Source organism: Uranotaenia lowii, chromosome 3 (assembly GCF_029784155.1).
Source record: "Uranotaenia lowii strain MFRU-FL chromosome 3, ASM2978415v1, whole genome shotgun sequence".
In the NCBI taxonomy this organism is placed as follows: domain Eukaryota; kingdom Metazoa; phylum Arthropoda; class Insecta; order Diptera; family Culicidae; genus Uranotaenia; species Uranotaenia lowii.
In genome coordinates, this window is record NC_073693.1 from 330,777,392 (window position 1) to 330,795,022 (window position 17,631).

The 17,631-nt window shown below is 34.2% G+C and overlaps 1 protein-coding gene and 1 long non-coding RNA gene across 2 annotated transcripts in view; one reads left to right on the forward strand and one right to left on the reverse strand.

Annotated features, from left to right (window-relative positions):
* LOC129758735 (uncharacterized) overlaps nucleotides 1-14,945 on the reverse strand; it is a 265,463-nt gene extending 250,518 nt beyond the window's left edge. Inside the window, exons 1-2 of the long non-coding RNA XR_008740052.1 lie at nucleotides 14,546-14,945; nucleotides 1,290-2,641 (exon numbers count right to left, since the gene is read on the reverse strand). This is a non-coding gene — a long non-coding RNA (uncharacterized LOC129758735). The remainder of the gene's footprint in view (nucleotides 1-1,289; nucleotides 2,642-14,545) is intronic.
* The window catches only part of LOC129758727 (U3 small nucleolar RNA-associated protein 14 homolog C-like), a 138,447-nt gene that overhangs the window by 60,128 nt on the left and 60,688 nt on the right, over nucleotides 1-17,631 (forward strand).

Below are 17,631 nucleotides of genomic sequence, written 5' to 3' on the forward strand. Positions count from 1 at the left end.
ATAAACCTTAAAAATTATTTAAGTCACATCAGATATATTTTGAAAATAGGATTGGAAAGTTGACGTATTTTGGCACATCTTTAGATTATCAAAATACGAATCACAGAAAAATCTGTAATTTCATAAAATTTTGAGCTAATCTGTGGTACAGAACACAGAATTTTGAAATATTCTAAGATTTCAGAACACAGATTTTCAGAATTTTTGAAATTTAAAAGTATTTCCGAAATTTTAATTTTTATGCCTATTTTTTATTATTTTTTAATGAAATTTAGATTTCTTACTTTTTATTAGAAAAGCATGCTAAGATTGGTCATACATAATTATGGATTTTTCTCAACCAAAATGTAAAAAAACCTAAGTAGTTATGAATTTTTAATGAAATAGCTTCACAAAAAATTAACACAGATTATTTGGGCAAAATCACAGAATGTCCGATTTTTTCCGCAAAAGTCTTCTCTCTAATGTGGCAAATGTTCAGAGATGCCGAATTCTTCTTTCTATTGACCCTAGAAAATGAGATCGTGAATTAAGTTGTGTCGATAGTTTTCATATGGCCTTTTTACATTCTCTTAAAAAATATTTCAAATGTGTTCTTAGTTCGTGACATGGATTGTTTGCAATATTTTATTTTATATCCTTGCTGGCTATGAGAACAAAAATGCGCGAGGGAAGAAACATTCCCAAGTAACACCGATAGTTTTATAAGACTCCTCAAGCCCATTATAAAACCTAAACTTTGTCTAGTAGCCTGCTATAAAACTTTAAATGTTACTTGGGATTACAACGACATGTAAATCGAGGTATCTCCGAGGTATCTAAGCATTAGCAATGGTGCTGAGGTAGCGTGATCAGTTCTCAATTCGTAGGATCAGATTCAAATTTCTACGCGTTCAAATGTTTCATGTAAGTATAATTTTTTTAAGAGTAAAGGAAACATAAATATTAAAATTGAAGGGATAACAAAGCGAGAAAAGCTTGAATTATTTTTCTTCTAAAATTTGTTTATTGAATTCTATTCCCCGGTACATCAATATTTCGATTGCAAATTGGTTTTATGGCTTATATTTTTGGTCTTATTGAGCGCGAGTCAGTCTCCTATGGTTATCAATTTTGGTAGATTTGTCTATAAAACTACTTTGATGCTCAGATAAATTGGTCTTAGTACTGCTACCGCGAGAACACTTATTAAGTCAATCATTTCGACAGATAAACAGTTTAAATCAATTGCAATAACTCATCCCAAAAACCCCATTCAAAAAGTCGGGTACACCTGAACCTTCACTCACCTGTAATCAACGACGATCCGAAGTTGTTTCGAAGGGCAGCTCAAAAAAAAGTTCCACCTTCACCGCAAAATCAGTTGATCATAACAACAAGAAGAAGTAAAACACCGAACGTTCCAGGCAGGGCAGGGGACCACCGAAGAGATGTGATTAACCGATGCAGCCTAAACCAATAAGCACCGACTTCAGAGTAGCACAAAGGTACATAAAGCTTCACCAAAAAAAACCCTCAAAACGCCACAATCTCGGAACTTCACGTTGTTTTGCGTCCACGTCACTGAGAAAGGCACCAAAAGCAAAAAAAGAACTTGTTCCGAAAAATTTGTCGAGAGATGAAATTCAACCTTCACTTCACCACCAGAGATATTCACCGAATTCCTTTGGAGCAGTGTTGAACTTTTTTTTCATCTCGTTTTTACATTCGAAGAGTAGGTATTATTATGACCCAACTTTACTGCGAGGCCGTTTTGCTAATTTCACCCATTTTGAGACAACTCTTTTGGCGTTTTATTTATTTAGCTTTTTTCTTTTGGTTTCTTGTGCTTAACTCGATACACTCGACACACTCACGCGGACGTCGTTTCGAGACTTTTACGAATCTCGCTTAAATTTATCCGGTCACCTTTTCCTTCCTGCTGGCTGATTTGTTTGAAGCAAGCACACATTGAGCGAGGCCGCGGCACTGATCTTTTTTTACTCCTCGTTGGCCCCACGGCTCGTTTTCTTCGAATTTAATTTCTCCCAAACACGCAAAAGCTCCCCGAAAACGGTGGATTACTTTTTAATCGCTGATTGAATCCACACACTAAATTAGCCCCCTTTCCCTTGCGCTTGCCTTGGGTCCAGAACCCGAACTATCACCAACATTCACTCGGAGGGAGTAGTGCTCGAAGTTGAAAATAAAACCTGGCCCAGGAAGAAAGGCCGAGGAAGGTAAAATCTTGGCAAATTCGGCGATCTGAGCCCGTCGAACGTTCGGCTTATCGTTCGCGTTGTTTGCGGCAAAAGGTATTATACGATAGTAATAAACTTTAAAATTACTATCTGTTTTATTCTTATTCAGTCGCCGATTTTTCGGGGCTAATCTTCGACACTTTGCGCCAGGCGATTTTTCTACTTCTTCTTGTGGACGTTTCCGTTTGCGATTTCCGCCTAGGGCTATCTCGGATTTCTTTCTGTCTTTTTCCGATCGACGCCAGCCAGCCAACAGCAGCAGATCTTTCTTCGAGTTCCCGAAGCTACGAACGGGAGGCTTAATCGGTGTGACTTCAATTCCGTTGGAAAGTGTAGAATCAGTGGTATCTCGAACTCTTTTTAGTTAACTCGAAATTTCAGTTCATTGTCTTGTGGATAATCTGAAAAAGAAAATATTGAACACATGTGTTACGTTATTCATAATTTTTTCTAGTATATATTAGGTACTATGCGTTGAGTGAAATTTATCAAATATTGTATCAAGGAAATAGGATAGGATTTACCAGAAAAAACTCTAATTTTAGCGATTCACTTACCACACATACTCACTATGTAGGTATGCTAATTGAATCGAAATATTCCCTATGATTTCAAAAATCGTTGAAGAAGGTATTTCATAATTGGATAAACAAGCATAAAGCTGTAATCGCGAAAAAATCAATAAATCGAAAGATGCCAAATCTAATCAGGTGTCAAAATGCTTTGTTGACAAATAAAAACGATCCAAATGAACTGCTCCATTTTTTTTGGTAAGCAAATCTACAATTTAAAAGTTCTTATACAAACTAACCCCTCGATATTCAGGAACTGAGATTGTATATTGAATCGATTAGGGGTTATTTTTGAATTTCTTGAACATTAGGGTCTGAAAAGCTTCGTTTTGGTTCAAAACTCCTCCATGGTTTTATGCAGAATTTTTTTTTAACATGACTAACATGAATAATTTTTAACTTTTAGATTTGTATGGCAAAATTGAATACTTTGTTCTGAAGAATCAACATAAATTTTGTTTCTTCAACTTTGTCCAAAACCGTAGCTTCGTATTTTATCAGGCAAAAAAAATATAAGCTTTTGGCATTGAAAAACAATCAATTCAACTGACACCATTGCTGGTGCGCAGCAAAGTATTGCTAAAAAAGTAGGAGAAATAAGGGTATAGTGACCACCTTGAGGAGGACTCTTATTCAACCAAGGGATTGAAATCAAGAGAGAATTCTTTGCATTTGGAGTGGTAATGATCGAAATTCCACAACTGCAACACAATTGCAACAATTTGCAACAATTGTCACATTTTCACTCTCTCTGAGCACTGGTTTCTCTCATTTTAAATAAAACCATCTAATTTTCTCTAACAAACTGCCACAAATTACCACAAATTCAATCATTGGCTGCACAATTTGTGTGCTCCTTGACGAATTTTCTCCTTTCATTTCAGTTCCCCGTATTTAACCATATAAACAGCTATATTCAGGGTGGCCAATAAAATTCAATTTTTGATTTCCCGCGTTTTTCCCGACTCTTTCCCGCATGGTCTCACAGAATTCCCGACTCTCAAAAACCGAAAAATCAGTTCTCAAAAGCTCTATTTAACGGTTTTCTGTCTTTAATAAGCGTTTGAATAATTTTTTTTTAATTGATCCTTAAAATATTGGCATATTTAAGATAATTTCAATTTTTAAAAACTTATTCAAAAAAATGGGAAATACGTAAATTCAAATAACAAAGAAGGTAATTTTGAAATCTTATGTGCAACCATCATGTATTTTATTTATTTCAAATACCTCGTTTGAATGTGTTTTAAAAACTTTTTAAAACCCTACACCCATAGAAGAGGTTGCAAAAATCCAATGCCTATTTAGCAAATCTCTGTGCCGATAATGCGCTGAAATGTGCACTGTGCCGAAGATGATATGTTTGAAAAACCGTAACTGGCATAAGGACTCGGCTCCCAACTAAAATGATGCATGACCACTACATTGAAGCGAAACAAGAAAAACATTTTATGGGATTTCCTTCCTATTGGATAATTCATCCCAGAAACAAGAAAATAAAAATATAAACTACAGGCGCCCGTAGGGAGAGTCGAACTCAAATCACCAACTATATCGTCTTGCCAGTCCGACATTCTAACCAGTGTTTTATTTGAGCTTCATGCTGGACGAGGGATATTTGTCATACGCTCTCTGTCACCGATCAATCATAAAAAAACGCACAACGGCGGCTTCCCGGCGTTTGGCCTCCTTTCAATGCATTCCTTTGTCTTGTGATGGAAACGGGAAAGGGAACGGGAGTGAAGGAACGGGAGTGAAGGAACGGGAAACTCATTGAATGAGAACTGTGCTTTGCTTACTGCCTACATACACACGCTACATATACACAGCTGCTAAAGCCGGGCAGCTTTGCTGGTGAATTGAAGGAATGTTTTTGTTGTTGCTTTTGCTACATATAAACGCACAGCTTAGCCGTGGTTGTTTGCCGGTTGATTGAATTGAAGGAATGTTATTTTTGTTGCTTTTACTGCATACACACGCACAGCTTGGCCGTGGTTGTTTGCCGGTGGATTGAAGGGATTGAATTAGGCTGATGTCATGCTGAAACAACTAGCAACGCAACGCAACGCAACGTTCCAATAAGATTGCGTTGCATTGCATTGGTATGTCATGCTGGCGCAACCTGTCACTTTGAAATTCCCTACAAATCATCACTTCTCTACATCTGATAATGCTTTGAATCGTCTCCTTTCTTTCCGGAGCCATCAAAAACTCATCAAATCACGACCCGGATTGCAAGAATGCCGAAATTTGAACCGACAAAATTCCTTGTTTTTTTGCCGGAACTAAGAATTCATGAAAATTTTCTCGCCGATAAAGATAGTTTTTAGTTTATTATCACAAGTTCGGACAGATCTTCGTACTATTGTGCTTAAAACCCGGAATCACTGCTTCAAATCGAGAAAAAACAATGTTCCTATTGGATTTCCTACTAGTCGCGCTACTAAACACATTGGCATCAGATTGGTCGCGCTACACCAAGCGACCAGTATGACAGGTCTGCGCGATTTCCATGGAGATCAAATGAGAGCTGGTTAGTCGTGTGAACGTTGCGTTGTAGGTCGCGTTGCTAGTTGCTTCAGCATGACATCAGCCTTAGAAGGATGTTTTTGTTGTTGCTTTTGCTACATTCACACGCACAGTGCTCGGTTCGCTGGCTGCCTGGTGTTGGCCGGTATTTATTTCCATCCTTCTTCGTCTTGTGATGCGATAGGGAGGGACGTGAAAGCGTTTTTATTTTGTTTCTTTCAGACAAACGCAATTCGGTTAACTTGGGAGATTAATGCCGGTGGGAGCAAATCGAATCAGCACCGGTCGCGTTATCTTCTTGTACCAATGATGCTATGTAATTGATTATACGCCATTGGCACAGAGGCTGAATTTTGGGTGTATGCCTTTCAAGAAAATAGATCGATATTCAAGACGTGAATTCGAAAACTGTTCAAAAAGTTCAAAAGCTCTTTTGATTTCACCGTCTTAATGTAGATCAGAATTTAAGTGATGTGTTTCTCGTTGATTTTATCCATGCAATCACAGTGATACAAAAACATTCATTTCTTTCTCTTTATCAATTCATTCGAAAATTTTTCCTGAATTTTTATTTTACACTTGAACTTCAGTTGAATATACAAATCAATCCTTTGAGAAACAATCAGTAGTTTTTAATGCAAGAAACTAATTTCCGTTAATCATAAACGCTGTTTCAGTCTTGTAAATGAAATTTAAATTCTGTTGGTTCAAATTTGTTGATGGCTATGGCGCTTAGTTCGGGCTGGTCAAACACAACCAAATATTCGTTAAAAAGGTTAATAAAGTTCCAAAATGTTTAATTCTAACATAACCTAGAAGATAAGCTCAAAGATCGTAACTATTCTAGGCATTTATTGAAAGTTAATTCATTTTAGTATGTTCTTCCTTTTTTCTGAGCCGTTTTTCTATTTAAATATTCAACGATTAATGAAATCCCTCTAAAGAAATCTAGCAAGATTGCCCGGTTTAACCTGCACTTGCCCGGATATTTGATACAAAATTTTGAAAAGGTTTGGTCCGGCCCGGTTTCCCGGATTTCGTTGAAAAATAGCTCGGATATTGCACAGATTTATTCACTTTATTTGCAAAATAAAACAAAAATTTGAATTTAGTTATTATAATCTTTTATTTTTGCGTCCAAAAAAGAATTTTTAGAGCAAGTTTCATAAAAACAATCATGAAAGATTTGCTGAGCCTTAAATACGATCTAAAATCTTCTGAAGTGTTTCGATAAAAATACCGATTCAAGTGTTTTTTCTTCGATTTATGTTTAATAATTTGACCGGATTTTGTGTTGAAAATTTTGAAAAAAAAATCCCGGATTATTCCAGGTTTTTAGATAAAACAGCCAGGTATTCCCTTCTTCTGCCCGATGCATTTCAAATTCCAGCTTTGTATATTATGTGACTTGTATCACTGTTTCGTGTTCAGACACTAAAGCAGACTATTTGTTATCTGGCTGAAACTTAAAAAAGTAGATAAAAACGTTAGAAAAATACATTTTAAAGTTTTTGTCGAAAGCTGAACATCAGTCACTGCAGGGGCTTAATGAACCCCCCTCTGGGGCAGTATAATCACCATTAATCGGGGCACGATGAGCGTCTTCTGCCATAGAATCTAGCAGCGAATTGAACTCGATGAAGTCAACTGAGCTACAGCTTGACTTGTTTCGTCGGATGATTTGGCCTAATGGTGAGGTGTCGGAGAGTTAACCAAAGTACTCGAGCTCTATTCCTGGTAGTGGCGATTTTTTTTTTCATTTACCATTCATGATCGATGTATTTTGACGGTGAGTCAACAAAATTATGTGTATGTTTGTGGAACACCAACAATTCACACAAACTCATACATTATTTGAATGGTAAATGAAAAAAATACCTCGACCAGCAATCGAACTCGAGCCTTCGATTTTTAATTTTTTCCATACATTAATTTTTGCAAATTTGTTACTTCATGAAACGAAGGGTTAGAGTAAAAACGCATTTTAAAATTGATTATAGTGAAAGATAAAACAAATTAAAGATGGTAAAAATTCAAAGTGATTCTCAATGAGTTTCCATAGACAATAATTAACTACTTTGAAGTTTTCCTTTCGTACCAAAATGTATTTTTTATTAACAATACCGAAGTTCGGGAACGTTTTCAGGAACTTCTTAAGTTCCCTTAGTCTAGCCATGAAAACAAGTTTATGCTACAGAGGGTTGAAATCCTCACTTATAGAAAGGTTTTGTTGGATAAACTAGAAAATTATGGGCGATTGCTCTAACTGTACGTCCCATTTAAACATTTATTTTATTTCGCTAAGAACACAATTTTATTCAGATAGTTTTTTCAACAGCTGTAGTTTATAAAATATAAATTCAGGAGTAAAATTTTAAACAAATATTTTGAAACGCACAGTGGTCGAATTTCCTAAAAACCTGGCAAATCGTATTTTTCAGCATTTGGTTTGGTACTCTTACCTCTTTTCAATGAGGAGATACGAAGGGGGGCTCCCTTATACTTGGAAACGAGAAATGTTTCTATGCTAGTTTTAAACCCTTCCCTCTTTCCAATGCGGAAAAGAAAAGGAGAGAGGGTTTTTAATACATTTTTTTGCGTAACTGAGGAAGTGATCAAGCAAGAAAACCAAATTTGGTTTGGTATGTTTCTATGATTTTTTGGTACTCTTTCCGTCCTCTTCACGGGGAAAGAAGATAGAAAGGGAGCCTTTCATAAAATTGTTTGCTTATCTCGAGATATAAAAGAGCAAATGGGAACCAAATTTGTCATGGGAGTGTATATTTGGATATGAGGAAAGTTTTTATAATGGCTTTGCTCCTTTTAATGGGTAGATAGGAAGGGGAACAAGGAGCTTTCCTATAGTTTTTTGCATAACTCCAGAATTAATCGAGCAATTAGGGTATTTGGATACGAGCAATGTTTCCATGATTATTTGGTGCCCTTCCCGCCTTCCCAGCGAGTAGATAGAAAGGGGAGAGGGGTTTCATACAATTTTGCATAATTCGAGAAATAATATAGCAAATGGAATCAAATTTGGAATTGGAGGGTGTTTGTATACGATAAAAATTTGATGCAACTCTTTCCTTCCAATTGGATGATGGGAATTGAGGAGGGGAACTTTCATGCAATTTTAGTTGAATATCTAAAAAAATCACCAAAAAAATGGATTCAAATTTGGTAGGGGAAGATATTTGGGTTTGAGAAGTGTTTCCACGATATTTTGCAGAACGTTTAACATACTTATTATTATTATTATTATTTTTATTATTATTTTGTTTATTTTTGCAACGTAAGATAACAATCTTTTAATTTGTTACAATTTGGCGTACATATTTCATTTCTATTTCTTCTTCTTAGACCAAGCCCATCAATGGTTGCTAAACCTCGAATCGAGTACATTTAGCAACATATCTATCAACCCACCATCGCACCAACAGTCGCTAACTTGATTCGAGAAATAGCATTCGAGCAGTAGGTTGTTACTGGATGCGTATATGTAGCAACCCGGTAGCAACACAACCGGTCATCGCTATGAGAAAATAAACAAACAAAAATACCAACCTGGATGGCTACAATGGGTGCGAAAATCAGTAAGTAGATAAAAAGGCAACCAATTAAACCATCTAAAATACCGACCGAAATAGGAACGCCCGGTGGGCTTGGTCTTAAAAACTAATCGTTCCGTCAGATTTTTTTAGTTTTATTTATCTATTTTATTGTTTTACTCCATGAATTCTTCAAGCAACCTTTTCTTAAACTCTGACTTATTATTAATTATTTTTAAATTGTTGGGAAGATTATTCCAATTAACAGTGCCTCTGACAAAGAATGTTCTACCATAGTATGATGGTATACTTATGTTAAAACTCTTTTTTTTAGCGTTACGTTATTTTCATAGCAGGGCTGGTAGCGGTTTGACAATGAAATAGTAGGGACTTTAGTGACCAAAATTTGAAAAAAAGTGACCAAATAGTGACTTTGAGGACCGAAAAAAGTGACCAAATAGTGACTATGTAGAACGAAAAAATAACTTTGAAGTACAAAAAATGTGACCAGTCAGGCCCGTGCGATGGACCCTTCCGGGGGGGTTTTCAAAATTCAAATTTAGATAAAATTAATAACAATACCAAAAATAAACAATTGAAAAGGAAAGGGTTTTCTTAAACCATATGTCACTCATGTTCAACACAAAAACTAAAAAAATGACTGATAAAAAAAATTTGGAAATTTAAAATAAAAAAATTTCTGAATTCTAAAATAAATGTCAAATCTTGTACAAAACTTAGCATGAATAGATGTTAGGAAAATCATAATAATTGTTAATTTTGGAATTTCTTTTCCTCATTTTTGGAATTCTTTTCCTCATTTTTAACTGGAAGTTTAGTGAGAAATTCCGCTGTAGTTTTTAATTTGAACAAAAAATATTTAATTACGATTTAAAATGTAAATTACCGATTACTGAATAAGAAATGAATTTTGAACAGAATTTATTCAATGTTTGATGTTTTAATTTAATTTGATAAAAAGAAGAATATATTTATAATTATTTTAAAAGTGCCAGTTATAGAAGCCAGACATAAAACCTTTAATAAAGTAAAATCCTCCATATTCAACTACACTGACAAAGAAATGTTAGAAAATGAGTAATTATGTGAATGATAAAAACTGATAAAAAATAAAAAATAATGATTTCAAAACTTTTGTTATTAATATTCAAAGCACAAATCAAATACAAAGTTAGTTAACACTGCGTATTAAAATTTATTTTTAAAGTTGCTACTTAGAACAATTTTTCAAACTTTTTAGATAATTTTAAAAATCATGATCGATCCAAAAAACATGATTTCATATAAAAAATATTAATAAGAAGTGTTTAAATTTTTAATCGCAGGTTTTTAAGCTTTTAATTACAAGCTCTGAGTATTTTGTTTCTTTTGATTAAAATATTGGGTCCTGAAAGAACAGAAGGTTGAAATTATGTTTTATTATTAAAAATTTGGAGTTAAAGGTATATGGTTGAAGAACACGAAAATTCAGAATTTAAAAACAAGGAAACAATTGTTAAAAATATGTCTTAAAAATTTAAAAAGTTTGATTGAAAAAAATCCGGCAAGTTGATTAGAAAATTGAAAAAAAAAGTACAATAAAATTCGGTAAATTTATTTGAAAATTGAAAAAACAATATGAAAAAAAAAATATCAGTTTTTAAAAACATTCCAGGAAGAGTTTTTTCAATAAACATGTTTCACCATAACCATTTTGGTGCTTATTTTTTTAATTATTGATTTGGTAAATAGTGTCCTCAACTAGAAATTTCGTCAAATTCGGCCGAACACATTTAGTTTTGGTGATAAAGAGTTTATTACTAGTAAAATTGATAGATAACTGATTATGGAAAAATGTCATTACAAGTATTTTTGACATCACAGCAGAAAGTGTATAAAAAACTTGATTCTATTTAAAGCTCATTAATTCATATAAAACTTTTATTTCTAAATAATATGTTTTTGATTTGAGTTTTTGTAAAAAGAAAGTGCAGAAACTTCTCTAAAGATTTTAAATTATTTTCAAAGTCATTTCAATAACAAACCCACCGTACGAGGAAAGGTGTGCTCTGATATGTCCAACCTCACCCGAAAAGCGGCGCGTCGAACTGCAGCAAGGTTTTATATTCGACACATTGACCAACCGTATTGACTGTGCTTACATTCTACAACGTGTTAACATTTATGTACCAACGAGAACACTTCGACAACGTCAGTTTCTTTCAATTCATCATAACCGTACTGCCTATTTGCCTATGACCAAAACCACCTTATTGACAAGTGTTGTGAACTTTTTAATTTAGTGTATAATTTGTTTAATTTTAATATGTGCAAACGTCGTTTTAAAATAGGCTTAAGAAGAATTTCCTAGTTTTTAAGTCATCAGTCTGTACAGTAATTAAACCAAAGACGAAATAAATAATAATAAATATAAAAGCTGATAGGAATATTGCATACATATTTAGATTCGGGAACCCAAATTAATTAAAAAAATGTAATTTTTGTGGCCTTGTGTAAATTTGTACAACCCTTTTTATAAGTATTTAGAAGAACAAAAAACACGAAATAAAATTGAGTCTGAAATTGTTTTTTAAAGAATATTTCATATCATCATAACATTTGTTATGACATAAGAGATTTTTTTTCATAAAAAAAAATGGTTCGTTTCAATCTCAATCTTAGTTACACTTCTTAATAAAAACCCATTCTAACTAAAGACGAGATAAGATTTTTGTATATCAAGTTTTGAGTTCCAATACAAAAGGTTGATTGAACTAAAAACTAGAATCTACAATCAAAGTTATAGAGAATTCGTTTTCAAGTGGTGGTGCACCGGTGCACTACCGGTAGTGCACTTTTTATCGTTTTCATGCTCGTTTTCACGATAAGTAGTGCACTGGTAGTGCACCATAAAGTGGACGGTGGAACACTCTGAAAATATTTGGTGTTGCTTGCGCTCTCACCAATACTATCATGAATTTTGAAAACACGTGCTTCCCGATGTAAACAAATATCAGCTGGTTGGTTTATTTCTATACCGCAAAAATTGCGTTCGAGATGTTTTTTTCTCTTTTTATCCCGAAGAACGGAAACTTGTTCCGGATTCAATACCAGTGTCGTTTCCAACAGAGGCAGAGAATTTCACCTGGATGGCACGTTCCAAAGCAAACAACGCTCCCAAGAAGAAATGTGTCCAGAAGGCTTGCTGCAATCGGTTCCAGGCGATGCCGAAAAAGAGCAGCAAATCAGAGTGCAAAAAGGCCAACCCAAAGATCTGGTGGAATCGCCCAAACCGAAAAGTATTTTTGTTCGGGAGGGTTCTATAAGTTGGTCTTCACAGCAAGAAGCGTTCAGCTGCATCGAAGCTACTCTACTAGCAGCAAGCTTCGAGCTGTGCCTTAGAGTGACGATGCTCGGTTGCGCCAATTCCCGGATTCCCACCCGTTGCCCTCCAAAAACGGTAGTTCGATACTACACCCGCACCCAAGATTTTTTTTTTTGTAATCTTAAATGGAAATAGGTACTCGAACGAAGGATTTGCGAGAAATAAACGTTCAAAATACCGGAACCTTCAAGCTGGGGTAACTGCAGTCTAGCAGCAGCAAACATAGACCGCCCAGAATCAGCCGGTATTGCAGTTCATCAGAGCCAGAGGCGAATCTACTAAGCAAAATAAATCTGAAATCTTAACAATTCAACATAATACATAAATTCATGCTAAAATTTTCATATTGTTTAAAAGACAATGATCAACTAAAGTAAATTTCATTTCAATTTTCGAAGTAAAACGAAAACAAAATACCAGCTGTAATGGATTTTTGACAGCTTGATGTTTTTTGTTGACACTGCCGATTTCACGCACACCTACAAAGGAGAGTGCAAAACTCGATTCATGCTCGTTTTCAGCGTGGATGGTGCAAAACTTTCGGGTGGTGAAAACGAATACGGTATTAGTTTCAATTCACGAACGTCAAATAATGTCGTAGATCGAAATGTCTCAAGCCAAGGGTGATTCATGCCGAAATTCCGCCGGAGGCGAAAAAAATTTCTGACTGTCTGATCAAGTAATTTACCGTTACTACCGTCAATATTAACACGCGCAATTTAAATTACTTTTTCATTGGTTTATTATCGGTGAAAAAAGTGACTTTTGGTGATAAAAGTGACCATTTTTCGGAAAATAGTGACTTTAGTGACCAAATGATGAAAAAAGTGACTTTTTAGTGACTGACCCAAAAAAAGTGACCAAGTCACTAAAAAGTGACTCGCTACCAGCCCTGTCATAGGGGGTACCTGGCCGAGTTACGATTTGTAACATACGGAGGGGGTCAAAAAAGTGCATTTTTGCATTACGTAATGTCGCGAGAAACTTGATCGTATACCAAATTTGGCACGACTTTCTTGATTACGATAAATATTTCCATGATTATTCAATACCCTCACATCCCCCTTTTTCCAGAAGTGAGATAGGAAGATGAAGTACAGCTCCAATAAAAACTTTATAAGCAAATGGCCAAAGGTCGAACATAATTTTATAAGTTTACGAAAATGTTTCTAATGTAGTTTGAGATCTTCCTTCACAAATAAACACTAAATCGTTGTATTTTATCTTTGTACTGCAATTTGAAACTCAAGTTGCAGTTGGCATTTCGAAGAAGTTTCACCTGAATGATGTTGCGATTTAATCATCTACAGATAAAACTAAATTTAAATAATTTTCAAAAATAATCTGATTATGTAGTTTCATATATTGGTGTAGCAAAGCACACATGGCAGCAAGTGATATTATAAAAATCAAAACCTTTGCGATGATAACTTACAGTTTACCTACTGCATTTGTCATCTAATCAACATAACAAAGTGATAAATATTCCGCATTTACATAAAATGCATCAGCCAACCTTGGAAAATCTTTTATTCCGAGAATAGAGTTCCAATCGTTTCGTATGAGCTATGCATCGGAATTCCAATTGAACCATGTTGATTTGGTCATTGATATTTTTCCCCTGGATGTCACAACCAGCGTTGCCAGATTGAAAACCGGTCAAGTCCGTAGATTTTACGGAAATCGAAAAAATGTACTGATTTCGGTGAAATAAAACTAGATGACCTTTTTTTTTTTTTTTTGGTCGTCACTTTGAATTTTGATTTATCCGCAGAATCCCTTGAAATTTTTCAATAATCCGTAGGAAATGCTGAATATCCGTAGATTTCGAGCATCGATCCGTAGCTCCGTAAAAATGCTTAAAATCCGTAGAACTACGGAGAAATCCGTAGATCTGGCAAGGCTGGTCACAACAGATTCACAGCACAGCTCACTTGGATGCGTCAGAGTTTGAGTGATAGATTCCTCGGTCCGTTTTCTAGAGACGAGATGATGCTAATACCTTTTTGCGCAAAATAAACTCTACATCGTCTCGGTCGGTTCCAGCGCATGTAGCTTCATGAATCGAGGAATGATAAAAACATAACAAACGGCAATGATCTGTCGTGGTCGTGGCGCCCTAACTGGATTACGGACGGATCAATGGATGTGTTAGTACTGGACGCACTTTTCTATTATTTTTAATTCATTCCTTGAATTGATCAGCTGTTCGATCACATTTAGAACTTTATTTAATCCACTTTAAAAACATTAAAAACGAATGATAATCACCTTTAATCAGAAGAACGTTTCTCGCTGCAGTTGTTTTGTTTGTTTACGTCACTGATCACTGAAAATGATGCCCAAAATTCATAAAACAGAACTTCTCTGCCGTCAGCTCAATTTTCGATACAGTTAATCGAATTTCAACTCCGAATCAAAAACGCACGTGATTTCGCACTTGTGGGTAATCGTCTTTTTCCAGAAGTTTTGCCAAACACAAAACACGTAAAAGCGGATTCCAAATTAAAATGAGATAAACCCCACCATTATTCAACACCAGTTGAGAAGAGTCCAAAAAAATAAAAACAAAATCGCGCGCACGGCCGACAGAAACCAGAAAACTCGAGAAACAATCCCGAAAAACACAACGCTTCGACTCGGCGACGGTTGAAACCGAACTGAGCTGAAGTGAACTGAAGAAAAGCTTTCCTCTGGTCTGCTTTGGCCATTTACTTGGCCAGATGGATCGAAATCGAACGCGCCGCAGCAAACTCTGTACGGGTCGAGTTCAGTTCAAGCCGCTCATTCTACCGGAACCCTATTTTTACGCAAGGCTTTATGATAGGGTGCGTGATGCGCGAAGAACGCCGAAAGCTCAGAATGGAACAAACACAAATAAGGCAAATAACAAAAAAAGCTCCCATGTGACACGACACCACAGTTATCTCTCTCTATGTCGAACTATTTTGAGAAACTTTTTTAATCAAAGCAATATGTTGACTTGAAATTGGAAAAAATCGAATAAAAAAATTTAATTCAGATGACTTAAAGTGTATAAAATCTCTACTAATATCTAGTGTTATTTAAAAAAAATCCGTAAATTGAAATAAACCAAATGATAAATTACATCGACTTTTATACAAAAAAAGACAATTTACACAAAAACTACAGAAATCGCAAAAATCAAAAAGCACAAATGACAAAAACAGCAAAAAAATATTACAATGATAACAAAAATGACGAAAATAAAAAATATGTCAAAAATGACAAAAATGTCGAATCACAAATTACGAAAATAACAAAAACGAAAAATATTTTTAAAAGAAAAAAAATGGTAATAACAATTGCAAATATTTAAAAAAAAAATTAAAAAATGATAAAATTGAGAAAATAGATAAATCTTCTTAATATAAAAATAATGAGAACATAAAAAAATATCGAAACATTAAAAATTACCAAACATTCAGAAATTACAAAAATGACAAAATAAATAAAAACGATAGAACATTTGATAACCAAAGTATCATAAACCAAAATGACCAATGTGACAAAAAATGACAAGTGTTCAAATGCCGAAAATTACAAAAACGACAAAATTGACAAATAAAACATAAAATTACAAAACTGTTCGAAACGACAAAACTGAAACAAATGACAAAAATTGCCAAAATTATTAACCAAAACTTCGACAACAATGAAAAAATAACTGAATAAAAAATATGATATTATTGACAAAAATTTAAAAAAAAATCAAATTGACAAGGATGATAGAAATTACAAAAATGCGACAAATTACAAAAAAATTTAAAAATTAGATGACCCGAAAAACCACAAATAACAACATTTCCAAAATAGCAATAAAGTAGAAAAGTTAATATAATGGCTAAATTAACAAAAATTCACAGAATGACAACACATAAAAGAATAAAAATAATTCATAATTTCAAAAACCAGATTAAAAAAATGGAAAAAAGTTCATATAAAATAACCAAAACTTTAAAAAATATAAAACTGACGATAAAATTACCACAAAGACGAAAATGAAAATTGTGACAATTTTTTTTTAAATAAAATTACAAATCATAAGAATGACCAAAATGGCAAAAATATCCGCAAATTAAATGAGCATGCAAAAATGCAACACAATAAAAATAACAAAAAATGATAGAAATGACAAAAGTAAATTCCATTTTTCGACGAATTTTTGTTCAATGAATTGAGTGGAGTTACAAAGTGTCAGTGTTATGCAAGTTCAAGTGTTAAATATGTTATTTTGTCGTATAATAAAGTTTACTTCCGAAATCAAAGCATTTTTATTTGAAATACCCGAAAAAAAACCTCCCTACATTAATATTACAATGAAATCTACGTGAATTGCACGTAGCAGAACGAATCCCTACCCACATTCGATCTACGTTTAATTCACGTACAACTCATATGAAAATTACGTGAATTATCTGCTTGCTGCGCGAGCTCTGTTTGCTACCTGAAATTCACGTAGGTTTCACATGATTTTCATGGTGGCAAAAATCTATGTACATTTTCACGTAGCGGTCATGTGAAGAATTTTTTCGGTGTATCTTTTCTGTTTCGTTCAAAACGTGTGCATAATATTCTACCTTAATGGAGAGAAATTTAAATTCAGAGACCTGTTGGAAAAACCACGCAAAAATTTCGATCCATACCGATTTGTAACAAAAAGTTGAACAAATATTCGCCAATGTATGATCTCTTCGTTTTTTTTTTATCTGAAATTTTCACTTTAAACACTTGAGTGAGGAAATCTCCTTTCCTCTTTTGCAAACTTTAATTCGATATTTGGAGAGCTTACTATTAAAAGTACGATCAAGCTTTTGTTTGAAAAAAAGTTAGGAAATCAACAACCGGCTCCAAAGCTCCGAATTCCGAACGATCCCGATTCGAAAGCTTCAATACTTTCGGCTTCGGCAAAAAACCCGAAGCCCAAATACCCGAAGACAAATGAAAGCTCACAAAAAAATTTCACCAGGGAACGAAAAACTGGTCGAAAAACTAGTTGGACGAATTCATAAGAAACTAAATAATTTAATTATTTTTTAATTCTTATCAAACTTTTTTTGAGAGAAGTATTAAAAAATCATACTATTTTTTTTTAATTAACTCAACTAGTAAGCTTGTGTGTGATGTATTTTATAACGAGCCTATGTAGTCTCTTTAGTATTTTAGCAGGAACAAAAAAGATTAAAAAAATCGGAAAAAGTCGATATCGAAGTTTCGTAATGTTTCGGGATGAAAAAGACAAAAAAGAAAATCGCTATTAACGATAGAGAATCAATCGGTCATCACTATACTATTCTGTACGAACAATAAACTTAATCATGAAATTTGGTTTTATA